General features: G+C 50.6%; 2 non-coding genes across 2 annotated transcripts; both read right to left on the reverse strand.

Moving 5' to 3' along the window:
- Positions 1 to 4229: 4229 nt before the first annotated feature.
- On the reverse strand, positions 4230 to 4420 carry LOC131738916 (U2 spliceosomal RNA). Its single transcript, XR_009330084.1, has one exon. It is a non-coding gene; the product is annotated as a U2 spliceosomal RNA (small nuclear RNA).
- A 7523-nt stretch (positions 4421 to 11943) lies between these two features.
- On the reverse strand, positions 11944 to 12134 carry LOC131738262 (U2 spliceosomal RNA). Its single transcript, XR_009329826.1, has one exon. It is a non-coding gene; the product is annotated as a U2 spliceosomal RNA (small nuclear RNA).
- Positions 12135 to 12279: the final 145 nt, after the last annotated feature.

Raw genomic sequence — 12279 nt, forward strand, 5'->3', positions numbered from 1 at the left:
CCCTATAGAAGTTCTCTACCACTTTTTTCACTCCCTCACTATCCTCTACTATCCTCCCCCTGCTGTCGAGCATGGAGGACATCAAGTGCCGCTTCTCCCTCGTTTTCTGGAAGAAGAAGCGAGTACACTTTTCGTCTTCCTCCATTTTTTGCACTTTTGCATTGTGCATGACCTTTCGTTGTTCCTCCCTACAAAGCACTGAAAGATCTAGCTTGGTCTGGGCTATCTCGTCGCTTACAGGGAACCCCCGAAGCTGAAGCAGGCTCAGACGCTGGAGGGCAGCATTCAGGTATTTATATTTGGCCCTCCTTTCTTTTGCTTTCCTCTTGCCTGCTGCTATGAAATAACCCTTAGTTCTCATTTTGACCATCTCCCACCACTCTATAGGGGAGTTGAATAGGTCACGCAAAGTGGTCCACTCAACAAGCCTGCTCTTATAGGCTGCAGCTATGGAGGGGTCATCGAGTAAGGAGGTGTTTAATTTCCAGACCCCTGACCCCATCTGGGAGGTCTGAGGGACCTGCAATGTTACCTGCAGGAGCCTATGGTCAGAGAAGAAGACGGCCTGGGTGTCTACTGCCGTCTTCGTAAGGGAGCTGGTATGCAGGACGAGATCTATACGGGAGAAGGAGGTCCCAGATGAGCTCACCCAGGTAAAGGGAGGCACCAGGTCCTTACCTGCATCACACAGGGAGAAATCAGATATTACGGAGGACAAAACTCTACTAGAGCGGTCGTTGCGTGGCCTGCTCCGGTCTACGTCCCTCAGAGCACAATTGAAGTCACCTGACACGATGACGGGTACGTTCCCCAGCAGGAGTGGACGCAGCTGTGGAAAAAATTGAACTCTTTCGTTTTGGTTAGTGGGTGCGTAGACATTGACCAGTCTGAGGGGAGTGTTGTTGTATGTCACATCCACGCTCAGAATTCTACCAGGTTCTACCTCCCTGCTGCTGCGGGAGGTAATAAATGGGTTTTTAAACAGGATACCTACTCCGTCGGCTCTGGCTATGTTGGAGCCCGACCAGAAGGAGTCCCCCAGGGTCCAACTCTCCTTCAGGTCCCTATAATCAGGGCTCGACGAAATACCACACTCCTGCAGAAAGATGAGATCTGCTTTCAAGTTAGCTAGATAGTTTAGTACATCAAATCTTTTTTGTGTCTCCCTGATGCTCCTGACATTAACAGACACACATATCAGGGCCATCAGGGTAGCTAACAAGAAAAGGAGTCGCTGCGTCCACCCCATAGCGACTATGATTGGGAGGTCGGGACACTCTTCCTACTCTTAGCTCTACGCTTGCTTCGAGGGGGCTTGGGCTTATTTGCAACTCCCATCACCCCTGAGAAGGTACTCACTGCTGCCTCGTCCAAGAAGGCACCGTCTTTATATGCACAGTACGTGGAGTTGTTGGGGCTATTCAACTCCCCACAAGGTAAGTCTGGTGGAACTTGCTCAGGGCCCCTCGGAACGTGTGGGTCAGCTTTGTCCTGGGGGGGGTTATGACAGACAGCATTCTTTGGCTGTTACCATCTGTTGAATTGGAGCTGTTAGCAGACTTCTGGCTTACCGCGTCCAGGGGTATTCCCATGTCCTCCAGTGCTGTATCTAGGAGGACCTCTAGGGGGCCCCTGGTTTTGCCCATACAAGGGAGGGGGTCAAGGATGCTTTGAAGGGAGGCCCTTCGCTTGAAGAGGGTCATTGCTACCGAGGTACTGCTGGTCAGGGAAGGTGTTGACCCCGACCTCTCCCTCGGTGCATTAGTGAACACCTCTTCTGCGAGGTGTGCTAGGGTTTGTGCCAACGACTGGGAAGGCTGGCTGGGGATGCCCTGGCTGGCTGCTACCTGCCCACTAGGCGGCAGTGTAGCCGTCCCACTCGCCTCCGTCTCTGCCTGCGAGGGCAAGACTGGGGACTTTGTGTGGACATTAGCTGGTTTTGGATCTATGGGGGCCACCTGCAACTTGCTGTCTTTGATCCTGATCTTCTTTCTTTTCCCCCCCTCGTCTCTACCCTTTCTTTTCCCCACCCTCTGCTGGTTCTTCACTCCCTTCCCCTCCTTCTCACTCTCTCTTTCACTGTCGCTTTTGCTTTCCTCCCCCACGGACTCAATCATTATGGCGTCATAACGAGAGCCGAGGGGGAGTGCTGGCGCTGAGAGGGCCCTACTCAGGGGGGGGCCGCTGCTGGGTCCGGGCTCCCTCCCTGACTCGTGTTCTGCATCAGAGGAGCTACTGGAGGAGCTAGTGGAGTGGCTGTTGTACTCTCTCTCTGGGCTGGGGGAAGGGGTCCTCGTAAAACGGGACATGTCTCGGGGGCGGGGGGGTGAGGGGGTGCTGGTGATGATGGTGGTGCTGGAGTCTGGGTCTTGGATACTGTTGGTGGTGATGTGGACTGATCTTTGTTACTTGCTCCCTCTTCCTGCTCAGGCCTAGGCTTGTTCATGTTTGCCTTGCTGGCTCTGGCCATGTTGGCATAGGAAGAGGGGCAGTCCTTAAACAGGTGCCCCTTCTTTCCACACAAATTGCACTGCCTCTCTTCTCTGCAGTGGCTGGTCTCGTGGGGGGCGCCGCAGTTCCTGCACTTGACTACAGTACACGCGGCCGTCAGGTGTCCTAATTCCCCACATTTCCTGCAGAGTTTTGGCATCCCATTATAGAATACCAGCCCTCTGTTGGGCCCTAACACTATGGAGTTTGGAATGTGGCGGACGCCTCCAATGCCCGATGGATCAACATTAAGGCGTACCAGCCACTTTCTGGCTCCTGTCCAAACCCCATCTTCATCTGTAATTTTCCTCCCTTCTGATGACACCCTCCCATAGCGGTTAAGCCATGTTGTAATATCATAGTCGCTAACAGCCTCATTGAAAAATTGGACAGTAACAACTTTCATTTCTCTGTCTGTCAGTGCATCCACACAAAATTCTTTGTATGGAGCGAGATATTTATTCTCCCCCCAAAAGGACCACATTTCTTGTAACTTTTGGGGGTTCCTAAAACTGACCTCAAACACTTCCTTAAGCCCTGGCAATTTCACCAAACAATTCAAGTCAGAAGGGGAAAAACCCATACCCCTCTGAAGAATGGTCCGGCTGAACTCCAGTCTCGTCAGTCCTGGTTCCGTTTCATCTTGCTTGTTTCTTGTGAAGCGCACCGCATTGTGCCTCCTGGTTTCCTGGGTTGGCCGGAACGCCATCCTTCAGCTGGCTCCTCCGATTGGGGTGGGAGAAGCCTCTGGACATCCGGGTTGTCTCTCTCTACGGAAAAGAGACAACGTAAGCAGCAAATCTGGGCAGTTGAAGGAACTATTACTTTAGTCCCTGAGGAGATGGTCGCCTCGCAAGAGGGACCCCCTCCCCAGGTGAACGGTGTCCTTCCCTGGCGGAGTAGGGGGCGCTGCTTGGCACCGAGACCACGTAGGAAGAATCGTGGCTGTGACGCCTCCTCGGGGTCCGGGGCCGCCCTCTGCTCCTCCCAGATGGCGCCCTCTGCTGGGCGCCTGCTGCTCTCTCGGTCTGGATCTCGATTACAATCAAGGGCTGGGGATGAGGTCGTCTAGGTCATCAAAGGGTCCTCAAAGGTCGTCTGGATGGTAGGTCCTCCTTCTCTCTAACTCCAGGAACGTCTGGAAAAGCCGGAACCGCCTGAAAAAGAAAAAAACGGGAACCGCCTGAAAAAGAAAAAACTGCTCTCAACAGTCAACAAAATCTTGAAAGACCCTCGGCCTGGATTGGGCAAGCCAAAACCAGACTGAGCATTAGTCTTCCAAAAAGTTGCCGAGCTGAAGAAAGCCAGTCAAAAATAAAAAAAATTCTGTTCCTCCTCACCCGAACAAACCTCTCACAGACCCTCGGAGGGAGCGGGCAATGCCACTACCCTCTAAACCTTAGTCTTAGAAAGATTTATTCGAACTGAAGAGAAGCCAGAGTATATGGCTGGCTAAGAAGGACCTGGCATAGGGACATGTTCCACCACACTTGTCTGGTTAGCTGCATGCTCCCAGGAAACAAACTGCTGCTGTCTACATCATCACCACATGTGAATAAAAGAAAGAAAGACAGCAAGAAAGAAAGAGAGAAAGAAAGAGAAAGAAAGAAAGAGAGAAAGAAAAAAAAAGAAGTAAAACGGCGGGAAAACTTGCATCAACACTGGCACTCTCCCTCCAGCAGGGGTAGACAAAATGCTCACAGGAGAGATCCAGATCTGACTTTGACCAACGTTAGAGAAAGGTGTGCACCGTTCCCGGAGGTACTGCAATACCGGGCCGATGCGTGGAGTGGACGGAGCAAGCCCCTGTTCCATCTCCCGATTCCAAAAATCAATTTAATATATGGTCCCCTGATAGGGGACGTATCAGATATTAAACTGATAAGAACAGATACTACACTTGATCTTAGCCAAAAGGCCGAGAAGCGATGGCGACTTGGCCCTTGCCCGGGGCCCCCCAGCCCGGACGGCACAGGGGGATTCAAAGGTGGGTGCAAAATTCCAAGCACAAGCAGACCCCCAAAAAACGGGCTGCTGCTTCCAGAGGGGAAATGTGCAATTTAAGCAGGAGGAAACAAAACAAAGCAAAAATACACACATAACACCAAAAACAAAACATAAACTGGCGGAGTGCGTCTTACAAATAGTCATGCCAAGCTGCTATGCTGTGCAAGGTGCCTTGGGTAACTACAACTGTGCCTCGCTGGCTGGCTGGCTTGCTAAGAAGGTCCTGGCATAGGGACATGTTCCACCACACTTGTCTGGTTAGCTGCATGCTCCCAGGAAACAACCTGCTGCTGTCTACATCATCACCACATGTGAATAAAAGAAAGAAAGACAGCAAGAAAGAAAGAGAGAAAGAAAGAGAGAAAGAGAGAAAGAAAGAGAGAAAGAGATTTTACATTTTTTACATTTACACCCATTCGTTTTTTTCATTCATTTTACATTTCTTTTAAAGATGACATTCATGCATACAGACATACATTTTGTTTTAAAAGCATTTAAAATACATTTAAAAACACCAAGACAATTGTGCTTTGTACATGGTTAAAACATACACAGATTAAAATCAACATGAAAAAAACCTGTGCTGCTTTAAAAGTGACTGGAAAAAAAGAACCATCTATAAAAAACCAGTGTTTGTGAGGGCCGGGGAGTGCTCTCTAAAAAAGTTCAAAAGTGAACATAAAACTAGATCTAAAACAGGGACAGGGGAAAAGGGACAGTGTATAGAACAGTGAGTTAAAATTCTAAAATTTTAAAACACTTAAAATTCAACTTTTAATAGTTTACATTAAAAATCTTAAAGATACATAAAACAAAACAAAACAAAATCAAATAAAACATTCAACGTAAATCAAATAAAAGTCCATAAAACTGAAACAAAAAGACTACATAAAACCAGGGCACCGTTGAAAAAACGGTCATGCCAGCTAAAAAGGGCGGAATGCTGGCATGACAAAATAAATAAAAGGCTTAGCGGTGCCCCGTAGTCCCGCTCCTAGGAGCTAGCGGTTCCAGTTTTTTCCTTTATTCCATCTTCACGTCCTGAAGTCCGGCGATCCTCCACTCCGCGCAGGCCTTGTCCTTCCCGAGGGTCCGGATGTCCAGAATTACAAAGTCCTTGATAAGAGTTTGTGCCCTTCTGGTCGTGGTGATAGTGTCTAGCTCCTGCTTGTGATAGACACAGACGTTACGGCCTTCCCACAGGATCTGCTTGACAACATTGATGACACGCCAAACGCACTTAGCTGTGCTGGTATCGATTCCTCCCGCAGGCCCATAGAGCACAGTCTCAGCGGTCATCTTGGCCGTGTCAGCAAACCTGTTTAGGAAGACAGAGACAGAGAGCCAGACACTGCCAGCCACATCACACTCCCAGAAGATATGGGCTGGTGTTTCTCTCTTGCGGCACATTGCATAGGGGCATGTTTCTACTTGGGCTAGTCCCCTCCTGAACATGAACGCTCGAGTGGGGAATGCACTGTGGACGGTGTTCCATGCTATATCCTTCTGGACATTACTGAGGCAGCTGTGAGACACATTCTCCCAGATTTTTTGGCTTTGGGTGAGGGAGAAAGTAGCTACTTTTTCAATTTCCTGGGAAGCGGCAAGATATTTAGTTACAGCCTTGTATTCCCAGGAGGCCAATTTTGCTTTATCTAAGCCCAATTTATATATAGTGTCCCTTAAGGTTCTATAATACAATGGGGGGTCCCAGGAGTACGGCACGGTGTTATCAATAGTGCAGAGGCCCAAGGCCCTGAGACAGGTGGCAAAATAGAAACGATTCATGTAACATACCTTCCTGTCCAGGGCCTGGATGTTCTTGATAGTTTGCGTGAGCCCCTGCACTCGGGTGAGCTGCACAACGTCCGGGACCCCCTTACCTCCCTTCTTGTCGGCTTTACTCAGGGTGGCTCGCTTTACCCTCTCCATCTTGCTGCCCCAGATAAAGCGGTGGATAATGCGGTCCACCACTTTTTTGGTGGTCCTGTCTGGGGGAAAGATTTTTCCTACATAAGAGAGGATGGGGAACAGTATAGACTTGGTTATTAATACTCTACCCGTCATTGTTAAGGATCTTGTGCTCCATCCGCCAATCTTTTTACGGACCTGGTTAATGGCCGCCGTCCAGCTCTGGGCCCCCGAGCTATTGTTCTCGAAAATGAGGCCCAGAATCTTGATTTTGTCCTTTTTGACAGGGTACATGTCCGACAGTTCCCTATCTACCTGCCAATTTTTAGACACGTAGACTTCGCTCTTGGACTTATTAATCACTGCCCCGGTCGCCGTGCAGTACTTCTCAAGGATATTACTAATCAGAGGTACCGACGATGTGTTGGTGCAAATGAGTGACACATCGTCCATATATGCTGTTGTTTTGACCTGGACCCCGTTGGATCCAGGCAGCTGGAAACCAGTTATATTGGTATCCCTACGAATTGCCTGCAGGAGGGGTTCAATGCACACGACATATAGCAGTGGGGATAGTGGGCAACCCTGTCTGACCCCTGACTGGATAGATATTTTACCAGTCAGGTGCCTGTTCACCAAGACTCGGGTACTAATGTTTGTATATATGGTTTTAACCCACTCCCTAAGTCCAGGAGCGAATTTCATCTGGTCCATCACTTTGTACATATATTCATGGCTTACCCTATCGAACGCCTTCTCCTGGTCAAGGTTGAACAGGCAGAGGGGATGGTTCCGTTCTCTAGAATAAGCCAGAATGTCCCTTGTTAACATTAAAATATCCGTGATGGACCTCCCTGGGACGCCACAAGCCTGGTCGGGGCCAATGACCAAAGGGAGGTGTACTTGTAGCCGGAGCATCAGAGCTTTGGCTAGTATCTTGTAATCCACGCAAAGGAGGCTGATTGGGCGCCAATTCCGTAGATCTTTAACTTCCCCTTTCTTATGAAGGAGAGTAATTACACTCTCCCGCATAGAAGGGCCCAACCGCTTCTCCCTGTAGACCGCTCTGTAGACCTCCGCTAAATGGACTTTTAGCATGTCCCAAAAAAGATGGTAATACTCACCCGGGATGCCATCTGGACCTGGCGTCTTACCGGTGTTCATGGTCTTAACCGCCTGGGTGAGCTCCTCCAGCGTGAGTTCTGGGTCCTTCTCCTCCTCCTCGTCGTCCCGCACTGAGTCAGGCTCCAACTGGCTCAGGAACCACTCTATCAGGGTGTCATCTGTAGCTTTGATGTTATATAGGTCCCTATAGAAGTTCTCTACCACTTTTTTCACTCCCTCACTATCCTCTACTATCCTCCCCCTGCTGTCGAGCATGGAGGACATCAAGTGCCGCTTCTCCCTCGTTTTCTGGAAGAAGAAGCGAGTACACTTTTCGTCTTCCTCCATTTTTTGCACTTTTGCATTGTGCATGACCTTTCGTTGTTCCTCCCTACAAAGCACTGAAAGATCTAGCTTGGTCTGGGCTATCTCGTCGCTTACAGGGAACCCCCGAAGCTGAAGCAGGCTCAGATGCTGGAGGGCAGCATTCAGGTGTTTATATTTGGCCCTCCTTTCTTTTGCTTTCCTCTTGCCTGCTGCTATGAAATAACCCTTAGTTCTGATTTTGACCATCTCCCACCACTCTATAGGGGAGTTGAATAGGTCACGCAAAGTGGTCCACTCAACAAGCCTGCTCTTATAGGCTGCAGCTATGGAGGGGTCATCGAGTAAGGAGGTGTTTAATTTCCAAACCCCTGACCCCATCTGGGAGGTCTGAGGGACCTGCAATGTTACCTGCAGGAGCCTATGGTCAGAGAAGAAGACGGCCTGGGTGTCTACTGCCGTCTTCGTAAGGGAGCTGGTATGCAGGACGAGATCTATACGGGAGAAGGAGGTCCCAGATGAGCTCACCCAGGTAAAGGGAGGCACCAGGTCCTTACCTGCATCACACAGGGAGAAATCAGATATTACGGAGGACAAAACTCTACTAGAGCGGTCGTTGCGTGGCCTGCTCCGGTCTACGTCCCTCAGAGCACAATTGAAGTCACCTGACACGATGACGGGTACGTTCCCCAGCAGGAGTGGACGCAGCTGTGGAAAAAATTGAACTCTTTCGTTTTGGTTAGTGGGTGCGTAGACATTGACCAGTCTGAGGGGAGTGTTGTTGTATGTCACATCCACGCTCAGAATTCTACCAGGTTCTACCTCCCTGCTGCTGCGGGAGGTAATAAATGGGTTTTTAAACAGGATACCTACTCCGTCGGCTCTGGCTATGTTGGAGCCCGACCAGAAGGAGTCCCCCAGGGTCCAACTCTCCTTCAGGTTCCTATAATCAGGGCTCGACGAAATACCACACTCCTGCAGAAAGATGAGATCTGCTTTCAAGTTAGCTAGATAGTTTAGTACATCAAATCTTTTTTGTGTCTCCCTGATGCTCCTGACATTAACAGACACACATATCAGGGCCATCAGGGTAGCTAACAAGAAAAGGAGTCGCTGCGTCCACCCCATAGCGACTATGATTGGGAGGTCGGGACACTCTTCCTACTCTTAGCTCTACGCTTGCTTCGAGGGGGCTTGGGCTTATTTGCAACTCCCATCACCCCTGAGAAGGTACTCACTGCTGCCTCGTCCAAGAAGGCACCGTCTTTATATGCACAGTACGTGGAGTTGTTGGGGCTATTCAACTCCCCACAAGGTAAGTCTGGTGGAACTTGCTCAGGGCCCCTCGGAACGTGTGGGTCAGCTTTGTCCTGGGGGGGGGGTTATGACAGACAGCATTCTTTGGCTGTTACCGTCTGTTGAATTGGAGCTGTTAGCAGACTTCTGGCTTACCGCGTCCAGGGGTATTCCCATGTCCTCCAGTGCTGTATCTAGGAGGACCTCTAGGGGGCCCCTGGTTTTGCCCATACAAGGGAGGGGGTCAAGGATGCTTTGAAGGGAGGCCCTTCGCTTGAAGAGGGTCATTGCTACAGAGGTACTGCTGGTCAGGGAAGGTGTTGACCCCGACCTCTCCCTCGGTGCATTAGTGAACACCTCTTCTGCGAGGTGTGCTAGGGTTTGTGCCAACGACTGGGAAGGCTGGCTGGGGATGCCCTGGCTGGCTGCTACCTGCCCACTAGGCGGCAGTGTAGCCGTCCCACTCGCCTCCGTCTCTGCCTGCGAGGGCAAGACTGGGGACTTTGTGTGGACATTAGCTGGTTTTGGATCTATGGGGGCCACCTGCAACTTGCTGTCTTTGATCCTGATCTTCTTTCTTTTCCCCCCCTCGTCTCTACCCTTTCTTTTCCCCACCCTCTGCTGGTTCTTCACTCCCTTCCCCTCCTTCTCACTCTCACTTTCACTGTCGCTTTTGCTTTCCTCCCCCACGGACTCAATCCTTATGGCGTCATAACGAGAGCCGAGGGGGAGTGCTGGCGCTGAGAGGGCCCTACTCAGGGGGGGGCCGCTGCTGGGTCCGGGCTCCCTCCCTGACTCGTGTTCTGCATCAGAGGAGCTACTGGAGGAGCTAGTGGAGTGGCTGTTGTACTCTCTCTCTGGGCTGGGGGAAGGGGTCCTCGTAAAACGGGACATGTCTCGGGGGCGGGGGGGTGAGGGGGTGCTGGTGATGATGGTGGTGCTGGAGTCTGGGTCTTGGATACTGTTGGTGGTGATGTGGACTGATCTTTGTTACTTGCTCCCTCTTCCTGCTCAGGCCTAGGCTTGTTCATGTTTGCCTTGCTGGCTCTGGCCATGTTGGCATAGGAAGAGGGGCAGTCCTTAAACAGGTGCCCCTTCTTTCCACACAAATTGCACTGCCTCTCTTCTCTGCAGTGGCTGGTCTCGTGGGGGGCGCCGCAGTTCCTGCACTTGACTACAGTACACGCGGCCGCCAGGTGTCCTAATTCCCCACATTTCCTGCAGAGTTTTGGCATCCCATTATAGAATACCAGCCCTCTGTTGGGCCCTAACACTATGGAGTTTGGAATGTGGCGGACGCCTCCAATGCCCGATGGATCAACATTAAGGCGTACCAGCCACTTTCTGGCTCCTGTCCAAACCCCATCTTCATCTGTAATTTTCCTCCCTTCTGATGACACCCTCCCATAGCGGTTAAGCCATGTTGTAATATCATAGTCGCTAACAGCCTCATTGAAAAATTGGACAGTAACAACTTTCATTTCTCTGTCTGTCAGTGCATCCACACAAAATTCTTTGTATGGAGCGAGATATTTATTCTCCCCCCAAAAGGACCACATTTCTTGTAACTTTTGGGGGTTCCTAAAACTGACCTCAAACACTTCCTTAAGCCCTGGCAATTTCACCAAACAATTCAAGTCAGAAGGGGAAAAACCCATACCCCTCTGAAGAATGGTCCGGCTGAACTCCAGTCTCGTCAGTCCTGGTTCCGTTTCATCTTGCTTGTTTCTTGTGAAGCGCACCGCATTGTGCCTCCTGGTTTCCTGGGTTGGCCGGAACGCCATCCTTCAGCTGGCTCCTCCGATTGGGGTGGGAGAAGCCTCTGGACGTCCGGGTTGTCTCTCTCTACGGAAAAGAGACAACGTAAGCAGCAAATCTGGGCAGTTGAAGGAACTATTACTTTAGTCCCTGAGGAGATGGTTGCCTCGCAAGAGGGACCCCCTCCCCAGGTGAACGGTGTCCTTCCCTGGCGGAGTAGGGGGCGCTGCTTGGCACCGAGACCACGTAGGAAGAATCGTGGCTGTGACGCCTCCTCGGGGTCCGGGGCCGCCCTCTGCTCCTCCCAGATGGTGCCCTCTGCTGGGCGCCTGCTGCTCTCTCGGTCTGGATCTCGACTACAATCAAGGGCTGGGGATGAGGTCGTCTAGGTCATCAAAGGGTCCTCAAAGGTCGTCTGGATGGTAGGTCCTCCTTCTCTCTAACTCCAGGAACGTCTGGAAAAGCCGGAACCGCCTGAAAAAGAAAAAAACGGGAACCGCCTGAAAAAGAAAAAACTGCTCTCAACAGTCAACAAAATCTTGAAAGACCCTCGGCCTGGATTGGGCAAGCCAAAACCAGACTGAGCATTAGTCTTCCAAAAAGTTGCCGAGCTGAAGAAAGCCAGTCAAAAATAAAAAAAATTCTGTTCCTCCTCACCCGAACAAACCTCTCACAGACCCTCGGAGGGAGCGGGCAATGCCACTACCCTCTAAGCCTTAGTCTTAGAAAGATTTATTCGAACTGAAGAGAAGCCAGAGTATATGGCTGGCTAAGAAGGACCTGGCATAGGGACATGTTCCACCACACTTGTCTGGTTAGCTGCATGCTCCCAGGAAACAAACTGCTGCTGTCTACATCATCATCACATGTGAATAAAAGAAAGAAAGACAGCAAGAAAGAAAGAGAGAAAGAAAGAGAAAGAAAGAGAGAAAGAAAAAAAAAAGAAGTAAAACGGCGGGAAAACTTGCATCAACACTGGCACTCTCCCTCCAGCAGGGGTAGACAAAATGCTCACAGGAGAGATCCAGATCTGACTTTGACCAACGTTAGAGAAAGGTGTGCACCGTTCCCGGAGGTACTGCAATACCGGGCCGATGCGTGGAGTGGACGGAGCAAGCCCCTGTTCCATCTCCCGATTCCAAAAATCAATTTAATATATGGTTCCCTGATAGGGGACGTATCAGATATTAAACTGATAAGAACAGATACTACACTTGATCTTAGCCAAAAGGCCGAGAAGCGATGGCGACTTGGCCCTTGCCCGGGGCCCCCCAGCCCGGACGGCACAGGGGGATTCAAAGGTGGGTGCAAAATTTCAAGCACAAGCAGACCCCAAAAAAACGGGCTGCTGCTTCCAGAGGGGAAATGTGCAATTTAAGCAGGAGAAAA

This window comes from Acipenser ruthenus, chromosome 10 (assembly GCF_902713425.1).
Source record: "Acipenser ruthenus chromosome 10, fAciRut3.2 maternal haplotype, whole genome shotgun sequence".
Classification (NCBI taxonomy): domain Eukaryota; kingdom Metazoa; phylum Chordata; class Actinopteri; order Acipenseriformes; family Acipenseridae; genus Acipenser; species Acipenser ruthenus.